The sequence below is a fragment of the Salvelinus sp. IW2-2015 genome, linkage group LG34, assembly GCF_002910315.2.
Source record: "Salvelinus sp. IW2-2015 linkage group LG34, ASM291031v2, whole genome shotgun sequence".
Taxonomy (NCBI): Eukaryota; Metazoa; Chordata; class Actinopteri; order Salmoniformes; family Salmonidae; genus Salvelinus; species Salvelinus sp. IW2-2015.
Genome location: NC_036873.1, coordinates 5206674 through 5214848, shown reverse-complemented (window position 1 = coordinate 5214848; position 8175 = coordinate 5206674). Strand labels below are relative to the sequence as shown.

Genomic DNA, 8175 nt, shown 5'->3' with positions numbered 1-8175 from the left:
TTTATTTGCTGAGTTTATATATTGTATTTATTATTGGGTATTTTGTTTTAATGTTTCTTCCTGAGTGGATATCTTAATGACATCCAGACACAAACCCATGTCCCTCTAGAACTGATCCTCTCTTGCCCACAGCTCTCACAAACACAGGTGGACATTGCTTCTTTTTGTTGTTTAATTTCTCTGCATAAAAATGTTATCCAAAATATTCTGGGATAAAATTCTGTTCGCATTCACGAATAGAGATACAGTCATAGGGAWTCGCTTTTTCTATGGATACAGTATTCCAAACTCAATCAGGAGTAATGACTCAACGTTGCCACAATATAGGGATTTTCCATTAGGGTAATGCATTGCTTTTGACATAACACAACCTCAGTACTTGTAGGACCTGCATTCAAAATACTAATAACTAATATTAACATCCTTATCATAGTACATAGCACTGGCTATTTCATATTTGATCTACGACAGTAAAATGCTCCATTGGGAGCTGGCTTTTTAGCAGAATTCGTGTTTTCTTCTATTCCATGAAGGAAATCTTTCAACAGGGTCAAAAGACATTGGGGTTGGAGTTTTCCACRGAGAAAAGTGCCTGTTGATCATCTGTTATGCTAGTTATTTGTCACAATCGAATTAGATGTACCAGTGCAGCGTAAGTAGCGACCATGATCATCATTACCACAATGTAAAAAGACATTGATATACAAACACTTGCAGTGTACAATATTAGTAGTTAAAAAAAAATAACAGTGATGACATGCTGCATTTGAATAATCTCTCACACAATACTTCCACACACAAGAAGCTAAACTACAAAACACCAACTCTACAGCCTGTACAATAGCACAAAACTACACTAACAATATTCTTGACAGATGTGCTACAAAAAGACATTGTGCTTTAAAAAAAACAAAGCTTTCATGTAAAATGTGCCATAAATTAATAAACAGGTTATCAAAAATATTGTCGTGGGACTGGAGTGATATCATGGAAACGTTTGGAATGCCTTATGGTTTCCGTCTTCTGGTTTGGTCAAGCAAAAGTCCCTCCTCCACGAGTCTACAACAATAAACAAATGGAGTGTTAAACTTTGTTATTGTCTTCATCAGCATCGTCATTTTGGGTGTATGACTCTAGGTTACGGAAGTAAGTGAAAGTATTCACCGTTGGAAAAGTTTGGTTAACTCACCATGGGCTTCATCTCACCACCGTCTCCATCTGCCTTGGCCCGATCCCTTCCCGCCATTTTTTTACTGTTTTCTACAAACTCCTAAAGAGAGAGGGAGAGGGAGAAAGAAGAGAGAGGGTGAATGTGTGTGTTGGGTGTTGAGATAACAAGGCGAGTTTGGTGTAATACGTGCATAAACACTATTCACCACGTAGAAATGGATCAAAGTGGCACTCTGTAAAAACAAAGGCTACATTCCGTTATCCACACTAGCATACCAGTTAGAATGTATTGCCTGATACATTGGAATGTTAGTGTGGATAATGGAACAGAGAGATATATATATTTGGCTACGTCCCGATTCTCCACCTTCTACCAAAGAATTGAACAATGGCGGAAACTCCCTCCAGCCAACGATTACAGCAGAGAGGAAAAGGCGACGTGAGAGGGAGAACTGGGCCCAAAATGTGTCTTACCCAGCAGATGGTGTTTTCAAAAAGGTTTTTGTATGGAGGTCAATGAGGGTCAAATTTGTTTAGCAAAAAATGGGATGGTTTATTTACTACATGAGGCTGATCTGATCGAATAGATATAGAATAGATAGATCTCGTAATGCTTAGGTTGTTTCAGTTGTACTGACATAAGTAGGACACGTGAAATCCTGGCAACGTTGAGAAAAAACACTTCATATCGGAGTTGTGCCTGTTGTTCACACGCGTATCTGCCCAYGCATTGGCTAGAATGGTCCCACCAGATCTTGCCACGTCACGACTGGCAAGATACGTTTTTTAAGACATTTCCTTTCATTGTTAGAGCGGCCACTTGAGTATCTGGTCAATATAATGCATTATCTGTGACTACACCAATCCATTGCTTTTAATCCATGACTGGTGGAGAATCGGGACACAGCCATAGTCTCCCACCCACCCAGCCTCCCTTCCCCTCACCATGAGGGCTTTGTCCATGTAGAACTCTCGGCCGGGGCTGCCGTCGTTGTGCTTGGTGTCCACGGCGAAGCAGAGGAAGAGCACGTCCACCACAATCTCAAAGACAGACAGGAAGCAGTGGGCCACCAGCCAGGAGAACAGGCAGACGATGAGCAGGGGCAGCACCCACACCGTGTAGTCCCGCTGGTAGTTGAGCGACAGTACGCCGACGAACGCTGTGCAGGAGACGATCAGTACCTGGACACACACACACACAGGGAAAGATGGAGAAAAAGGGGCGTGGGAAAGGGAGAAAAGAGGAAAGAGACAAAGAGAGAGATGGTGATAGATTGAATAGAATCATTATGCTTGAAAAATCCTAAAATGGCGTAGCTATGCGGCCGCTACCTTTCCCAGGAAGAGGACAAAGTCCCCCACGGTGTTGATGGTGGCCACTCTGAGGGCATTCTCTACCAGGATGACAAACGCATCGCACGCCGACGTACAGAAACTGGTGCTGTTGATCGCTGTGGCCGTGTAGGCGTTCTGTGGTGAAAACAGGCAGAGACAGGAGTATCGTCAATAACAATGTTATCTTGGGAATGAGTCTCCCTTGTAAAATAGATTGTTGTCAATGATATGTGTGTAATAGTAAGAATAATCAACATCTCAGATGACAATCAATCTGATAGGACACTTACTTGATTCAGGTATGTTAGACACTTCGTCAGGCACCACAAGCAGCAGATGCAGGCTTTCAGCATACAGCGAGCACAGGCATTTTCCTACCAACAGAAAACACATTCAGTTTGAGTTCTCCACCCATTGTCTGACTTGACAAACTGGTAATTGGTGTAAGTGAAAGCGAGAATGTTTAACAACACAATCTGGGGTATGTCTTGCTTCTTAATTAATGGTCAAATCTGCCAAGACTGCCACTATTTTGTCATCCCAATGTGGATTTTYAACTGTTGTTGTTGTCTGAAAACCTTCCATACACCTGCAATAGGTCTTTACTTAACATTTCTGATTCAAACTTTTTCCACCTAAATCAGTAAAAAAAAAAAATGAACACTCCTGTTTAAACTGTTCAACCTTGTTTGATTTTAAAATGGTAAAACAATGTATCAAGAATGAAGAGAGATCAGCCATGTGAAGGGTTAATTCTGTTCCAGAGCACAGAGCAGCACTGGATGGGATACATCTACTATTGTATGTTGCGCACACAAGTAAACACCATCAAACTCTTCAGAAAAGTCTCTTCACGATGCTGACTCTCCAGAAAAAAAAGCTGAGAACACGCCTACACTTTTACACAGACACAGGTGAGTAGAGATTTACAAGGCTGGGTGTCACGCCCTGACCTTAGAGATCCTTATTTATTCTCTATGTTTGGTTAGGTCAGGGTGTGACTCGGGTGGGAGAATCTATGTTTTCTATTTCTTTGTGTTTTTGGCTGAGTATGGTTCCCAATCAGAGGCAGCTGTCTATCGTTGTCTCTGATTGGGGATCATATATAGGTTGTCATTTTCTGTTTGGGTTTTGTGGGGAGTTATTTTCTGTTTAGCTGTTTTGTTGCCTGACAGAACTGTGCGCTTTCGTTTTTTCTACTTTGTTATTTTGTTACGTTGTTCAGTTTATTAAAAATCATGAACGCCTACAACGCTGCACCTTGGTCTCCTTCTTCATCCGACGAGTGCCGTTACACTGGGTGAAGAAATGTTACCTGTRTACAGTTTATGGTAATCTCCTGTTTTTTTTTTATCTACAGTAGCTATGTTTAACTATATTTAGAAGATTGACTCATTTCTACTGTCATTAGAAGAAATAGAAAATGCTCTGTAAAATATATATATACAGTGGGGAGAACAAGTATTTGATACACTGCCGATTTTGCAGGTTTTCCTACTTACTAAGCATGTAGAGGTCTGTAATTTTTTATCATAGGTACACTTCAACTGTGAGACGGAATCTAAAACAAAAATCCAGAAAATCACATTGTATGATTTTTAAGTAATTAATTTGCATTTTATTGCATGACATAAGTATTTGATACATCAGAAAAGATGCAGCGTGGGGTAGGTTAATCATATTCTTTAATGATAACCAGCAAAACCAAGAAAGAGAAAACCAACGACACGTACAGCCTTGTATGGCTCAACAGCAACAATACAAGAACAAGATCCCACAACATAGGTGGGAAAAAAGGCTRCCTAAGTATGATTCCCAATCAGAGACAACGATAGACAGCTGCCTCTGATTGGGAACCACACTCAGCCAAACACAAAGAAATACAAAACATAGAATGCCCACCCCACATCACACGCCTGACTAACTAAATAGTAAATAAATGTCTCTCTAAGGTCAGGGCGTGACATAGGTTGGAGTCATTAAAACTCGTTTTTCAACCACTCCACAAATTTCTTGTTGACAAACTATAATTTTGGCAAGTCAGTTAGGACATCTACTTTGTGCATGACACAAGTAATTTTTGTTTACAATTGTTTACAGACAGATTATTTCACTTATAATTCACTTTATCACAATTCCAGTGGGTCAGAAGTTTACATACACTAAGTTGACTGTGCCTTTAAACAGCTTGGAAAATTCCAGAAAATTATGGCATGGCTTTAGAATCTTCTGATAGGCTAATTGACATAATTTGAGTCAATTGAAGGTGTACCTGTGGAATTATTTCAAGGCCTACCTTCAAACTCAGTGCCTCGTTGCTTGACATCAGCCAAGACAGAAAAAAGTTGTAGACCTCCAAAGGTCTGGTTCATCCTTGGGAGCAAATTCCAAACACCTGAAGGTACCACGTTCATCTGTACAAACAATAGTATGCAAGTATAAACACCATGGAACCATGCAGCCGTCATACTGCTCAGGAAGGAGACGCGTTCTGTCTCCTAGAGATGAACGTACTTTGGTGCGAAAAGTGCAAATCAATTCCAGAACAACAGCAAAGGACCTTGTGAAGATGCTGGAGGAAACAGGTACAAAAGTATCTATATCCACAGTAAAACGAGTCCTATATCGACATCACTGAAAGGCCGCTCAGCAAGGAAGAAGCCACTGCTCCAAAACCGCCATAAAAAAGCCAGACTACGGTTTGCAACTGCACATGGGGACAAAGATCGTACTTTTTGGTGAAATGTCCTCTGGTCTGATGAAACAAAGATAGAACTGTTTGGCCATAATGACCATCGATATGTTTGGAGGAAAAAGGGGGAGGCTTGCAAGCCAAAGAACACCATCCCAACCGTGAAGCACGGGGGTGGCAGCATCATGTTGTGGGGGTGCTTTGCTGCAGGAGGGACTGGTGCACTTCACAAAATAGATGGCATCATGAGGTAAGAAAATGATGTGGATATAATGAAGCAACATTCTCAAGACATCAGTCAGGAAGTTAAAGCTTGGATCTTGGTTAAGCTTGGATCTTAATGAAGCAACATCTAAAGACATCAGTCAGGAAGTTAAAGCTTGGAGCTTGGGTCTTCCAAATGGCAATGACCCCAACCATTCTTCCAAAGTTGTGGCAAAATGGCTTAAGGACAACAAAGTCAAGGTATTGGAGTGGCCATCACAAAGCCCTGACCTCAATCCCTAGAAAAATTGTGGGCAGAACTAAAAAAGCATGTGCGAGCAATGAGGCCTACAACCAGCTTAGTCAGGAGAAATGGGCCAAAATTCACCAACATATGTTGGGAAGCTTGTGTGAAGGTACCCGAAACGTTTGTCCAGGTTAAAACAATTTAAAAGGAATGCTACAATACTAATTGAGTGTAATGTAAACTTCTGACCACTGGGAATGTGATGAAATAAATAAAGCTGAAAATATTCTTCTTACTATTATTCTGACATTTCACATTCTAAAAATAAAGTGGTGATCCTAACTGACCTAAGACAAGGAATTTTTACAAGGATTAAATGTCAGGAATTGTGAAAAACTGAGTTTAAATGTATTTGGCTAAGGTGTATGTAAACTTCCAACCCCAACTGTGTGTGTATATATATACACATACATACATAATGCATTATTGATTGATTGTTTATAATCTGGAGTCTTTTAGTATTTTGATCTGAAGTATTTCAGCGTTTGCAGTAAAAAAAAAGAAGCTTTACAGTTGTAACTTTGCTCTCTCTCTCTAGATATGGCTTCCTCCAGCAGTCTCCTGTCTAAAGAGCAGTTCCTGTGCTTTATCTGTCTGGATGTGTTCACTGAGCCAATCACGACTTCATGTGGACACAACTTCTGCATGGCCTGTGTCATAAAGTACTGGAATAGCAAGGACCTGTGTCAATGTCCATTGTGTAAGGGGCAATTCTCCAGGCAACTTGAGCTTCGTGTCAACACAACCTTCAGAGAGGTTGTAGAGATGTTTAAAAGGATGAGAGACAGAGGTAAAGATGAGTCCCCTCCCAAACCTGGAAAAAAGCTCTGTGACGTCTGCACTGGGACGAAGCGCAAGGCCCTGAAGTCATGCCAGGTGTGTCTGGCCTCTTACTGTGAGACTCACCTGGAGCCTCATCAGATAGCTCCAGCCTTCAAGCGACACAAACTGATCGACCCTGTGGAGAACCTGGAAGACAGGATCTGTAAGAAGCATGACAGACTCCTGGAGCTGTTCTGTAGGACCGACCAGACATGTGTGTGTCAGTTCTGCACTGAGTCAGACCACAAGACTCATGACACAGTCCCTATAGAGGAAGAGCGATGCAGAGAGAAAGATAGCAGAGTGAGTGCAGTTCTTCAGTACTCTGGTGAAATCCATTGAGAAAAGCCAGGCTGAGCTCGTTGAGGTGATTGAGGAGAAGCAGAAAGCAGTAGAGAGGCAGGCTGAAGGGCTCTGAAGAGCTGGAGAAGTAAATCACTGAGCTCAGTGTTCTCAGTGATATGTGTGTGGGGACTGTGAGGAGAAGCTTTGTCTTAGCTGGACACTGAATAAAGAGATGGAGAACCTGTCTCTGGACCCTGATACAGCACATCCCAGTCTGATCCTGTCTGAAGACGGGAAACAAGTAAGAYKTGGARACACACCACAGAATCTTCCTGACAATCCAAAAAGGTTTGATCGTTATGCCATGACCCTCGGAAAGGATGGCTTATCCTCKGGAAGATTTTACTATGGGAATCACACTGGAGTGACCAGAGAGCCCATTGACAGGAATGGGAAAATCACACTGAGCCCTGAGAATGGACTCTGGACTGTGTTCCACAGTCCTCCTCTCCCTGAGAGAGAATGATTAGAATGTTCCAAGTTTTCCTCTGAAATTTCATACATCAAATGAAAATGAAATGTTCTGTACATCGTTAAGATGGAATAATAAATGCTTTGTATTTACTGGAAAATGAAAACTAAACTGGAATTACTGTAAATAAGTATAAAAGTTATGTTGCTTAAGATTAATTCATAATATACTACAGTGTGCCTTCAGAAAATTCATACCTTTGACCTACTCCCACATTTTTTGTGTTGTACAGCCATGAAGTTCAAATGGATTAAATATATATATGTTTGTTCACCCATCTACACACAAGGTTTCCCCATAATGCAAAGTGAAAAGATGGTTTTTAGATGTTTTTTTCAAAATTATTATTCAAAAACGAAATATAACAATGTCTCATTTAATAAGTATTCACACTCCTTTGCATGACACTACAAATTGAGCTCAGACGCATCCAATTTCTTTGACATGCATTGAGATGGGTCCACAACAACTTGGATTGGAGTACACCTGTGCCATATTCAATTGTTTGTACATGATTTATAAAGATAACACACCTTCCTTATAAAAAGGTCCCAGTGACAGTGCTGTCAGAGGTAGAAACTACAGGTAAACCATGAAGTCTAAGGAAACTGTCCCGTAGATCTCCAAAGTAGAATTGTGATTGAGGCTATTCTGGGGAAGGGTACCCAAACACATTTCTAGAGTGTGAAAGTTTCCAAGAGACACAGTTGCTTCCATCATTGGGAAATTAAAAACATGGAACTAACCAGACCCTGCCTGGTTGGCTTGACCGGTCCAACCAAACTGAGCAACCGGGCAAGAGACCTAGTCAGGGAGGTGACCAAGAAT

At 41.1% G+C, this 8175-nt stretch overlaps 1 pseudogene; it reads right to left on the bottom strand.

The window, feature by feature from the left end:
• The window catches only part of LOC111958331 (choline transporter-like protein 1), a 47072-nt pseudogene continuing 38897 nt past the window's right edge, over nt 1–8175 (bottom strand).